Source organism: Pinus tabuliformis, chromosome J (genome assembly GCF_031772625.1).
Source record: "Pinus tabuliformis cultivar Carrire ecotype Pingquan chromosome J, CPIR1, whole genome shotgun sequence".
In the NCBI taxonomy this organism is placed as follows: domain Eukaryota; kingdom Viridiplantae; phylum Streptophyta; class Pinopsida; order Pinales; family Pinaceae; genus Pinus; species Pinus tabuliformis.
In genome coordinates, this window is record NC_142295.1 from 1397560780 (window position 1) to 1397574203 (window position 13424).

Sequence of the window (13424 nt, forward strand, 5' to 3'; positions counted from 1 at the left end):
AGGTAGAGAAACAAAGGAGCCCAACTGCTTAATCTAGGCCCTTGGAAGAAATAAGTGTAGATTTAGATAGGAGGGCAGTCAAAAGAAAATTGTAAAGCAAGGTCTGCAAGTCTAAGTGCACCCAAACCAAAAAGAAGAAAAAATGCTAGGTAAGTAGGCTGGGTAGGTAGTTTTTGAGGTTGCAGAATGTCGATTTATGATCAATTTTGTGTTTCGAAGTGATACTGTACTTCAGATTACAGGTACAAGGCAGTTTTCATTTGGAGGAGCTCAAGCGAGGCATGACTAACTCCCTCTTCCTCTTACTCCCTAAATCACTCACTAATTTCCCTAAAGAGGTCAAGATCTGCTTGATTCCTCTTAGTTTCATTATTTCCCATATCATTTGCCTTGGTGAAGATCTGCTTCACTCAAGGATTTCCATTCTTCCTCTATGAGTCACTTTTCCCCCTTGATAGCCTAAGATCCACATACTTAGCGCTTTCTTGTCATTTCCATATTAACTCCTAACTCTATTATTTAGCTCCCTAAATCATTTCCCTATCCCCTACTATGTAAAAATATATAAAATCCCAAAAATATTAAATAATCCTCCCCTGGCACTATAGCCATATTCTTCTAAGTCTGGGAGGCAGTAGTCCATCTGGGGCTCCTACTAACCCATCCGTGTCCCAACTGGAGTTAGTCTGACACTTGGTCATGCTAACAACCATTCCCCCTTAACCCCAACCCTACAACACCCATATTCCGCCCTTATCCTAAAGTTTTACATGTAAATATCTACCCCGCCCGCTTATAACCCCGTAAACCCACTTTTCTAATGTTTAAACCCCCCGCCATTTAATAAATTATTCAAATGCGCCGCGGGCCCCATCCATTATCCCTCCGCCGCCTCACCTTTTCCGCCAACCATCAGATCTGGTGTGTCGCAGATCAACGGTGGGCGGGTCTTGTCATCTCCGAAGCTGCCGAGGGTTAACACCCGGGAGATCGGCGGTTTTCCCATCGTACTCCCGCCACGCGTCACCCTCTCGACTGTGGTGGAGCCCCCTCTGCTGAAACCACTTCTGCTCAAAGGCGGTGCACCCGAAACCGGATACCGCCTTCCCCCCCTCCTGCATTAGCGCCATGTCATGCTGACGTCACCATCCCGCGTCGGCCTCCTGCCACCGTGTCCTTGCCACGTAGCTGCCACCGTACTACCACGTCACCTCCTCCGCCATACCGCCACGTCACCCGGCTGTACTACTGACGTCACCCTGCCATGTCACCGCCGTACTGGGACCCGCCTGCTAACGTCATGCTGATGTCACCATCAAAAAGTGCGAAAGGCGCAAATCGCAGCCTAGGAAGCCCGGAATCAGAATCTGAGGCAGTTTTTCATGCGCGATTAGCACCTAGCGGAAATAGGCCAAAATGGAAAGCCCCTTCGTGACTCGGCCTCCAGCATGCCCGAAAGGCGCAAAATGACCAGAATTTCTTTGCGAAGCATTCAGAAAGGGGCAAACACAGTTTTTAAAGCAACAGAGGGCTGAACAGCTGCCATAAAGGTCGATGGGACAGTCTAAACCACTCAGAAGACATTAAAGAGGCCAGGTTCAACGCCAAAGAGTATCAAAGGAAAGATGAAGTGGCAAAGAGTATCAGTTCAGCAACATCGAAGCAGGTGAAAATTAAAGACCTCCATCAAAGTCAGCAAAGCAGTTAAGGCCATTTAAAAACTTATCTGGTCGCGATTAGTGAACATTAATGGCACCGAACAGCAGCAAAACCAAGTTAGAGGTGGAGATAAAAGACAAATCACAGTTATTACAAAAAGACGGCACCGAGGCACCCAGGACAGACATTAACTTAGTTTGATACAGCTGCCCTCAGCGCAGCTCAAAGATATTTTCATGCATTTATTTCTGGATAAGATTAGGTTAAAGTAATCATTTTCTTTCAGACCTGTTTAGGTCAGCTGTAATAGATTAATCTTGGATAATTTTCCCTATTTATACCACCCTCTGTACTGTTTTAGGGGTTGGTTGGTTGATAATCCTCATTAGAGACTCGCACTGTATATCTGATATGTTTTCCTTAATCAAAGATTGCTGAAAGTTTGGAGAATGGACTGTCTGATGTGTTGTTAATGGTTTCTGAAGGATGAATTTGGAATTCTTGTGCTGCCATATGAATCAATAAGTGTTCCTCACCTCTGTTATTTCAATTTCATATATGCTCAAGTTACAGAACGAAGGATTGGTTTAGAATTTGCTTAGCTGCACTCTATGCTCAGTTTCTGTGGCTTCTTAATGTTTTTCCTCTTGATTTAGGCATAAATATGAATTCTTTTATGGCTCATGTTTGATCTATTTCACATATGAATGACTGTTATCTAGGAATTCTTAGTTGCTCCTAGATAGGGCTCATTTATCTTCCCTCTGCTAACCTGAATGAGAAATTCTTAATTGCCTCTCATTCCTTAGCCTTTCAATCCATCTCTTTACCTTAAATGATTGTTTCATATGCAGCTGTCTTGCTCCATTTTCCTCTCTTGTGACCAAGAAAACGCACCAGCAGTCTTACTCCATGACTCCATGCCCAATGGTTTGAAACTTACCACACTATGTTTTGCCTCTCTACTTGAAAGCATCAATCATCCCACCGAAATCAAAACAAAACCCCTTGAACTCAATAACTAGCCTAAAATCATCTTCAACAAAGCTAAATTAGAAAGAGAGAGCCCTCTCTGACTGCAAGTGAGCTAGAACCTGCAGTCCAAAGATTGGTTTGTGGTTACCTCGGCCGTATCCTTTCACGAGCTTAAGGACAACCTGAGTGATAACAGGGACAAGAAAGATGGTTTAAAAATTTCAAATTTGATATGATCCCCTACAAATAATTTCTGAAGCCAGAGTTCATTGACTCAGATTTAAACAAGTCTGTTCCCAGAAATTATGTCAAGGACTCATATGCCAATCTACTTACCTACATACAGAGGTACTTTACCTGCGAGGGGAGATATCATAAGGTGTATTCATATCATTTTAAGCTTTTGCTGCATTTCACAGGAAAGATATCTCTTGATTTACCCTTCTACTTATTTCGTAGCCTAAGCAAAATGTGTGACAAGGTGCAGCTAAAGAAAGAAGCCTGTGAGACCTCATTGTTTCACCATGGTTTGGTTAAGTTGATTGTTCTGCATGAACTCCAGAGAGTAGGTAGAGACTGGTCCACTTTCATGTTTATGTCTAGCTTCAAAAATGAAACTGGCCTCAGCCCTCAAGCAGTGAAAAATTCTCCACCATAAACTGGTCATCGTACAGAAACAAGATCCAAGAGATTTACAAAATTGAAGGCAAGGAAACAAGTAAAGGAGCCCGCCAGATCAATGGTTATTGAAGACACACCCCAGCTGTCCCTGAAAGAGAAAACTCAGATCAAAGAGGGTATGCATGAATCATACACAGGTGAAGTGGTTCAAAGAAGAAGGACTAGGAGCCAGATAGCTAAAGAAAAAGGCAAGACGGTGATTACTAAGGAAAGCCCTATTTCAAAAGGAAACTTGAATGACTTACTACAAACCATTAATATTGAAGAATCTCCCCTGGTTCAAGTAGATTTGATAGAATCAGGTAAGGACAAGACTAAAAGAATCAAAGCCTTGAAAAAGCTCAAGTTTGATGATCAGGTTGCTCAATTTGTCTTTAAGCCAAGAAGACCCATGACGAGGAATTTCAAACAGATACAGGAGATGCTGCCAGAAGCAGGTGAAACAGAGGAGATCATAAAAACTCATGACAGACCTGTGACTTCGATAGAAACATCATCACAGCTGCATAAAGAAGATAGAAGAAAGGCAATTATCCCACAAGAGGAATATAGTGTTGAAGAATTGAAAAATAAGTTGAGGTTAGCAAATCTTGAAATTGCTAGATTTAAGAAAGCCTCTAGGAAGCATGCAATCAGGGAAGCTCATTTTGACAAAGTGCAAGTTCTGTGGGAAGATAAAACATTTCAAATACCCGAGGTGGTCGACTGTAATGCACAATATTATACCTGGACAGTCCCTGCAATAAAGGAAGCAATATTCATCAGAAAGGTTAACACGAAACTGAGAGCTGGGATCAGAGTTATGAAAAAACAAATTGAAGATCTGAAGATACAACTAGGCCAACAGGAAAGACTTCCTTAGCTAAGGAAAATCTCACAGCAGGTAAGGTTAAGTTCCAAATTTTGATGATTTACCATGTTCAATTTTTGATAGCTTCAGGGCAGTTGAAAAGGACATGTCAATACAAAGAAACCCAAGACAATCAAATTTTGGCTTGAAACTGTGTTTTGGTGATTACACAGCAGTTTTGTAGCGCGCTACAAAACTGCTGAAGAAGATGCCTAATGCACAGCAGTTTCGTAGCGTGCTACGAAACCACTATAGTTGCATAATTAAAACTCTGTCGACCAGTTTTGAGGGACCGGCGGGAAATTTTTGAAAGGAAGTCTCAAAGAAAGGCCATTTACAATGTGCAAGAAACCAGCCAGGGCAAAACAAGCGGAAGGAAGTTATATGAACTTTAAACTTTTTGTTATACAAATGATCACCCCTAGTATTGTAAATGACCTTTCAATCAGCTTTGAAAAGTTTTTGTCATCACACATATATATGGTAAAGGCTTACAACACATGAAGAACGTGGCATTCCAATAGATTGTTGGGTAATTAAAGAAGATCAACGTGATTAATTGGTTCCGAATATCTTTGAGGAAACCAAAAGCAGAAAAACAAGGGCAGTTTCCTACTTCTCAGTAGCAGTAAAGGGATAAGACAGTAAGGACCAGTAAGGAACTCCAAACATCCACCACAGCTAAATTGAAGGAGACCACTTGTCAGAGAACGATATTTGATTGTAATTAATGCTATTATCAACGTGATGTGGAGTTAGACTCCTAATTGTCTTAGGTTTCTAAAACGTCTAGTTAGTAGTTCGTTGCATTTAATAAGTATTTAAAGTTTGAATAGGTGTCATAACAAGTAGAATACGAGTTCCCCTCAGGTTGGAGGAGGAATCTCAACTATGTAAAGAATTCTATATATAGGAGAGAGAGCAATACACCAGGGGTTGGAAATTTATTGAGAAAAGCTCTGATATTTGGCTTTATGTAAAAGACTCTGTTTTTAGTAATACAGTATTGGCTTTGCTTCTCAGGAATCATAAAGAATTCAATGTGATGAATGTCTTGTGTTGTCTTTTCCTATTATCTACAATGTTATGAATATGTGATTACTTAGAAATCACTAACAGTGCTCTAATTTCCTTCATATATTCGTAAACTGTACTAGCCTTCTATGTGTTTGGTGTGTTCTACTTATGTTGGATTCTGAATGCCTTGACTTCTATGCAAAGCTAATCTTACTGTCACTACTAAAGCATATCTGAATCCATAAGCCCAATGGATACTTTCTAATCGTGTTTCAACCTCTTAGGCTTGTTCATTTTATTTCATAGAGTTAGCCATCTTATTCATTATCCAAATCTTTAATCTTGTGAGAGAGCCCTCTCAGGTTGAGGAGGCTAAGCCTCAACCTAAAGTAGGTTTGAAAGAGTTACTTGAAGTCTACCTGATCAGCAACCTGTCAAGGTCTAGTTTTGAGATAACAGAAGGATCAGCTAGTAAGCCTCTTGAACTTGTTCATACTAATTTATGTGGACCATCAAGGAAAAAGTCACCTCGTGGAGAAGAATACTTTATATTGTTCATTGATGGTTTTTCCAGAATGTGTTGGATAGGACTTCTAAAGCATAAAGATGAATCATTTGAAAAGTTCAAAGCCTTCAAAGCTTTAGTTGAAAATGAATCAGATCACAAAATCAAATGCCTCAGATTTGATCAAGGAGGGGAATTTACCTCAGATGAATTCTTCGACTTTTGTGAAGAACATGGAATAAAAAGGGAATCCTCCACCGCAAGGACTCTTAAGCAAAATGGAGTGGTAGAAAGAATGAACAGAACTATTCAACAAATGGCTCGTGCTATGCTAGATGAATCTGGAACTCCTGCAACCTTCTGGGGTGAAGCTACATTCGTTGTCGTCACTATTCTCAACAAAGCAAATGTTTGGGTAAACAGCACTCAAACTCCACATGAACTTTGGTATGATAAGACTCCTATTGTAAAATACTTCAAAGTTTTTGGAAGCAAATGTTACATAAAAAGGACTGATGAAAAGCTTAGTAAGTTTGAGCCCAGAGCAGATGAAGGTATTCTCCTTGGGTACTCTTCCCGAAGTAAAGGATATAAATGTTATAATAAAAGACTTGGGAAAATTATTGAAGCTATTGATGTTGTGGTTGATGAAGCATGCAAAAATCCAAAACAAATAAAAACCGAAGATTATGAAGAAGATGAGGATTTTCCTTCCACATCAAATCCCACTAATTCTGGAGAAGAAACCAATGAAGCACCAGAAGAAGAGATAACGGTAGAAGAAAAAACTCCATCCAGGTATGTACAGAAAAATAATCCAGAAACGCAAATTTTGGGACAGAAAGAGGCAAGTGTGCAGACAAGAATAACTATTTCAAACGCTTCTAGCTATCTAGCATTGCTATCCTCCACTGAACCTCAAAATGTAAGTGAAGCATGCAAAGATGAATGTTGGGTAAACGCCATGAATGAAGAAATTAAGCAAATTGAAAAGAATAATACTTGGGAATTAGTTCCTAGACCTCATGATAAGAATATCATAGGAACTAAATGGATATTCAAAAACAAGTTGAATGAAAATAGAGAAGTTATTAGAAACAAGGCCAGACTCGTTTGTAATGGTTATGCTCAACAAGAAGGTATAGATTTTGAAGAAACTTTTTCACCTGTTGCTAGACTTGAAGCCATAAGAATGTTCCTTGCTCTTTCCAGTTTTCAGAAATTCAAAGTATATCAAATGGATGTAAAGTCTACCTTTCTTAATGGAGACTTAGAAGAAGAAGTCTATATTGAGCAACCAGATGGATTTATTCTTGGAAATGATGCAAAACTTGTATGCAAACTCAAAAAGGATCTCTATGGTCTAAAACAAGCTCCAAGGGCCTGGTATTACCATCTTGACAAATATCTCCATCAACAAGGTTTTTCGAAGGGATCAGCTGATAGCAATTTATACAGAAAGATTGAAAATAATAAATTGATAATACCTGTTGTGTATGTTGATGATATAATTTTTGGTAGCAATGAAGAAGCCATGAGTCAAAATTTTTCTTCAATAATGCAGCAAGAATTTGAAATGTCCCTGCTTGGTGAGCTTACATACTTTCTTGGTCTACAAGTTCAACAAAACAAAGATGGTATTTTTCTGTCTCAAACCAAATATCTCAAACAGTTCCTGAAAAAGTATGGCATGGAAGATTGCAAACCAGTATGTACCCCAATGGTAACAGGATGCAATCTCAGCTCAAATGATGAATCAGCAGTAGTGCATCAACCAACTTATAGATCCATGATTGGCAGCTTGCTTTATCTAACAGGTACCCGACCGGACATCATGCATGCAGTGGGAATAGTTGGAAGATTCCAAGCAAATCCAAAGGAATCACATCTTTAGGCAGTCAAAAGGATTTTCAAATATCTCCAAGGAACAAAAAATTTTGGTTTGTGGTATCCTAGAGATACAGATCTTACACTTCATGCATACACAGATGTAGATTGGGCAGGAAGCGTTGATGATAGAAAAAGCACTATTGGTGGTGCATTCTATATGGGTTCCAGATTAGTGTCTTGGTTCAGCAAGAAACAAAGTTCAATTGCATTATCTATAGCTGAAGCAGAATATGTGGCTGCTGCATCTTGCTGCACACAACTCCTTTGGATGATGCAAGCATTGCAAGACATTCAGATCACATGTACTCTACCCATCTCCATTCTACGTGATAATACAAGTGCCATCAGTATTTCAAAGAATCCAGTCATGCATTCCAAGACCAAGCACATACCCATCAAATATCATTTTCTACGTGAACAAGTGCTTGAACAAAAGGTCAAATTGGAGTATGTTCCCTCCAAAGAACAAGTTGCTGATATATTCACCAAACCACTACCCAGAGAGACATTTGAATATCTCAGACAAAAGCTGGGAGTAGTCGATGCATCATCCTGCTGTCAAAACTTATCAGTTTCAGAGAAAAGTGGTTATACACGAGTTTCATGAAGCGTATCCGCGTACATACGCTAGTTTCTGTGGATACAGTCGCGTATATGTTGGTTGAAGAAAAGCAATGGGCCAGACTCAGGATGAAAGGAGTCTAATATGGGTCTGACAATGATCATCTGGCACAAGTTTAGGGGGGGCATATTCTTCTAATAATGCATTGTTGGCATTATCTTAGAAGATCTTGGTACAAATTCACAGTTGTTTTTTATTGAAGTGGAACAGGTTCAGGGGGAGATCATGGTTGTTGATCTGGATGGTGATTGACAAATGCTGCTGATGATAGTTGTTGATGACTATCATGGTCTTGTTTCAGATATTTGGTCTCTATGTCATGTATATCTTTTAATGTCAAGGTCATGAAACGACCTATTTTGTTTCCCCACTATGCATGGGATGGATGATGTAATGTTCTTATTTTGACATGTATAAACAATTGGTATATCCCCACTTGGTTGGGTGGATGAGTCAAACTTGGTATATCCCCACTTGGTTGGGAGATGGATGTATGTATGAGTCATTGGTGATAGGAAGGTCATTTATGATGTATGTATAGAGTCATGTTCTTCTTTTAGAACATCTTTTTGCAGACCTTGCTTATATTCAGGGGGAGCATGGACTTGATCATGGAGCTCAATCAGCACTCTTTAGCATATCAGAGAATTCAACATGTACTCAGGGGGAGCATAACCCTTTTCCCTTGATGACAAAGGGGGACGGTGACTTAGGGTTGCCATCAAGTCCAAAGGGGGAGATTGTTGGCATTATGACATAGATTTGGCGCTATGACATAGGTGTTGTCCTTGATGGCAATTCACTCAGACGACATATCACAGTTCATACTCATAGAATGAAGAAAGAGAGGGATACGCAGGTTCCCCATTGACAAAGCCCCATGTGGGTTAGCAAACAAAAAGGCGCATATAGCGTACACATGCAATTTCACGGAAGGAAAGGTGCATACATGCCGGAAAACTTAGTTTTGGTCTGTGGTATTTGGTCCATGGTATTTTGATCCATGGTATTGGTCCAAGGTATCTTGTCCAAAGTGTTGACCCCGGGTATTTGGTCCAAGGTATTGGTTCTAAGTGGTTTTGGTCCATGGTATTGAGTAAGGCCTAAGACTATAAAAGGAGGAGAAGATCATTAGGAAAAGGTACTCAAGTATTGAATATCTAATCAAGAGTGAGATCTAGAATACAGGTTATTGGGTTATGGTGCATAGCTAGATCTGAATCAAGGATGAACCTTAGCGCTTAATGAAGCATAAGGTCTAATGATGGGTCAAGATCTTAAGGCTTGAAGTGAAGTATATTTGTGTGATTTTGATCTTTTATCTGAATAACTGGCGCATGTTATAGACTATAAATATGATTATCTGGGTATAACAGAAGTCTGGAATTGTTGTAAAGATTAAATCATCATTTATAGATCTATACGCAGGTTCACTTTAGAAAAGGCACGTATACACGCAGGTTATGCATATCAAAACAACGTATACATCTTAAGTTTGATTTGCAGATCTATACACAGGTTCGCCTTGAGAAAGGTGTGTATATACGTACGTTCGACACAGGGAAGTAGCATATACCTTGTAAAATTTGTTGTAGCTACTTCTATTTGCTGTTGCAGTGTTATGGTTTTTGGCTTGGGTTCTAGTTACTATATTCTGGTTGCAGAATTCTAAAAGATCAAATTGAAGGGTTGTCAGAGTGATTGATTGGTTCAGTTGTGAAAAGGAGATTGGTTGATGCATATATATTTGATGATTGAATGATGATGGATCTAGTCTGAAAATTTATGAAACGTGGTCCCTGGAAGAAAATAGAAGGTTGTAGCCTTCTGTAGGCCGGCACCTACGTACTAGTAAACATATCAGCAAGAGCTAGGGGGTTGTAGCTCCCTTCCAGGAGAAGCTAGAGAACGAGAGAAGGTTGTAGCCTTCTACAGGTAGAAGCCTGCGTACTGGTATAAGTCTGCACCAGTACAAAATTGTAAAAATAAGTTTCTTATTATTAAAAGATAGAGACGATTGCAGCAGGTGGTTTTCACCCACATTGGGTTTCCACCTTATATCTTGTGTGCATATGTGTGATGATCTATTTTGTTTTACTACACCTGTTTACTGTTTATATGGTTAATGAAGTTCAGATGCACTAATGAACGACCAACATATGATGGACTAATTGAATCATAAAATTACTAGATATACGCTAGTTGCATTAAACACAATTGTGTGTACACGTGGTTTCCCTTAACTGAAGTAGCATATATGAATCAGTGTATGAAATGAAAAGTTATTATTGATTTGCTAATACTGATTTACCCCCCCTCTCCGTATTATTTCCAATAGTATTACCCAAAGAAATAATCGCAAAGCAAGTTCTAGACTCGTATACAACATGTCGCTTCTGCAAGTATGGTTTTCCTAATAATACATCACAAAATTCGAGAGGAGCAACATCACACAATACCTCATCTGTGAAGGGCTCGATGTTTTAGGGAAGGTGGCACTGTTGACTGACTCAGAGATCTCATTCTTGGTGAAGCCACCCGATGTTGTACGGTTGTTGGTGTGGTATGGTCAGTATTCCCAGCCGCTTCACGACCTCTGTTGAAATGAGGTTCTTTAGGTTGCCACTGTCGACAATAAATTACAGTGGCGAACCCTTCACCCACACTTATGAGTGGAAAAGACACTCCCCCTCCTCTGGATCTTCGGGCTCATTCTTTTGGATCTTGGTGGTGGCTACAGTGGTGCTAGGCTCTGCATCATTAATCTACTTCCCCTTGTCATTCCTCTTGTCGAGTTCTGACTCAGGGTCAGAACATGCATCTGATTCTGGAGCCTTCAACTTGGCCACCAGTGACTGCTTGGCCCAACACTCACTTGTTTTTTGAGTGGGGTTCTTATGGATCTCACACCACTTTCCTGTGTCCTTTGTGGTGGTGTTATTTTCTTGCAGCTTCAACAAGTTCTCTTTGGTCACCCTACTTTGGCTTTGTCCTTTGTTCTTTGGATTCGCAGATCCAAAGTCTCGCTTCTTTTTTTTAAACATATGCTTGATCTTCACAGTGTATCAGTACAATGTGCCAAGTGAGGAGATGTCCAGGAAATCCATCTCGTCCTGGATGTACCTGTGTAAGCAGTTGTGGTATTTGAGTACCAAATTCTGCTCAAAACCCTTGATACCTAACTTTGTACGAAGGGTATGAAAAATATCAGTAAAATTCAGCATGACTTGGTCCCTTCCCTGCCGCAACATGGTCCACCTTATGTATTTATCCTCATAGCTTCCGAGAGGGTAGTACTGCTCCATGATGGCATCCCTGAATGAATTCCAAGTGGGTGAGGCTGAAAACAGTGAGGTCATACTTTCATCCTTTTACTCGTGTTAGGTTTCCCACTAGTCCTTGACGTGGGGGGCGACTTTGAGAAGTGAAAAAGTGATCTTTTCCCAACTCGGAAAATCATGAACAGAGAAATATACTTCTAATATATTTAACCATTTATCTACTGCATCTGCATCTATCTCACCCTCAAATATGAGAATGTCAAAGTTAACTTGTACCTTAAAGGGTGTGGCGCTTCCATAGTAGCTGTTGGAAGTAGATGTGTCATCCCTGGGTAGTTTCTTAAGGATCTAGGCCAAGTTTCCCATCTTTCTTTTCATCCACCATGGGGGGCATTAAAAATTTTAGGGGCTAATATTCGCAGGTGGGCTAATTCTCCATGATTTTTCCGGAAAAAAGATTCGCCAATTTCCATTTTTTCTAAGAATGATTCACCTAAATTTTATAGTATAAAATTATTTTACCTTAAAAATTATATAAAGACTATATATAAAATCATTATAAATTTGAATAATTTTACAAATATATCAATAAACATTTTATAGTTTGCATATTAGGGAGTAGTGAGATTCACCAATGTTTTTAAACTTCAAGATAATTTTCCATCCTTAAAATTTTCCCTAATGGGAGGCCATCCAGATTTGTGAGGCTGGTCTTGCAAAGGTTCAACCAATGCAAGCCCTAACTCCTTATATCCCGACGTAATTGGTGACATGAAAAGAAAAATAGAGAAATAGCAGACCCTTTGACACAACTGATCCAAATTTAAAAAGGAACGCAACAAATTACAGATATAACCATAAATGCAAAGACGTAATAGAAATAACACTTCATTTCATTAATATCAAATACTGAAGTATGCTTACAAACAAAATGGAAATAAGACTAGCTCGGGTGATGGTAGCTTATCTCTAAGAAGAGATGTGGCAGCTACATGCCCCTAAACTAAGTTACAATGAGGCTTAAGGGCCTTTTTATTATGAACAATAATAGAAAACCATAAACAACTAAAACCCTAACCGGAGGAGATGTAACACCAAGAGTTTATGGGCCCCGTTGGGGTTAGTTGGGCAGCCAACTTCCCAGGGTCGTAACTTGGTCATATTACCTTTGACACATATGATACCTCATTGGAAAGATCTGTCTGAGGACTACAATTATCAATGCGATTGTCAAAGAAATCACTATATTACTTTCGCCAAATAAAAAAAAAAATGTCATTTAGGGCCTCAAAACGGCTCCGAAAGTTCAGGACCCAAAAAACTGCCAAACACAGTAAATCGTGCTACAATTAAGGAAACTAAAAAATTGAAAGAGACAGTGGTGGGGGTCGAAGTGGGATAGGCAGGTGGCCACCAAAATCCACCTGGATCAAAACTCATAAATTTTTAATGATGAGAAATAACTTGCATTATCAAAGGCAAGTGTTGTAGGAATGCCAAACCTAGTGATGATGTTATGTTGTATAAAGTGAATGAATTCTTGGCCATTTAATTGCCTGAATGGAACTACTTCCGACCATCAGATGAAGTAATCCGTAGTTGTGAGGATATACTAGTGATAATTTGATGAGTGTGGAAGGATTTCTCTGATAACATCAAGGCCCTATTGTTGAAATGGTTCTTCGACTGCTACTCGGAGTAGTGGGGCAACTAACCTTTTATCCTAAGTGATACATTTTTGACAAGCTTGGAACTTGTCGACATAGGCATGAGAATTCGTAAAAAGAGTGGGTCAATAGTAACCATCCCTCAGAACTTTGTGTGTTGTGGTGTTTCCCACAAAGTGACCACCTGTGATTCCATCATGTAGATCCTTCAGAACCTTCTTTTTATCTTGTGTCTTAAGGCACCTTAGTAGGACTCCATTGTGGTGGTTCTAGAAAA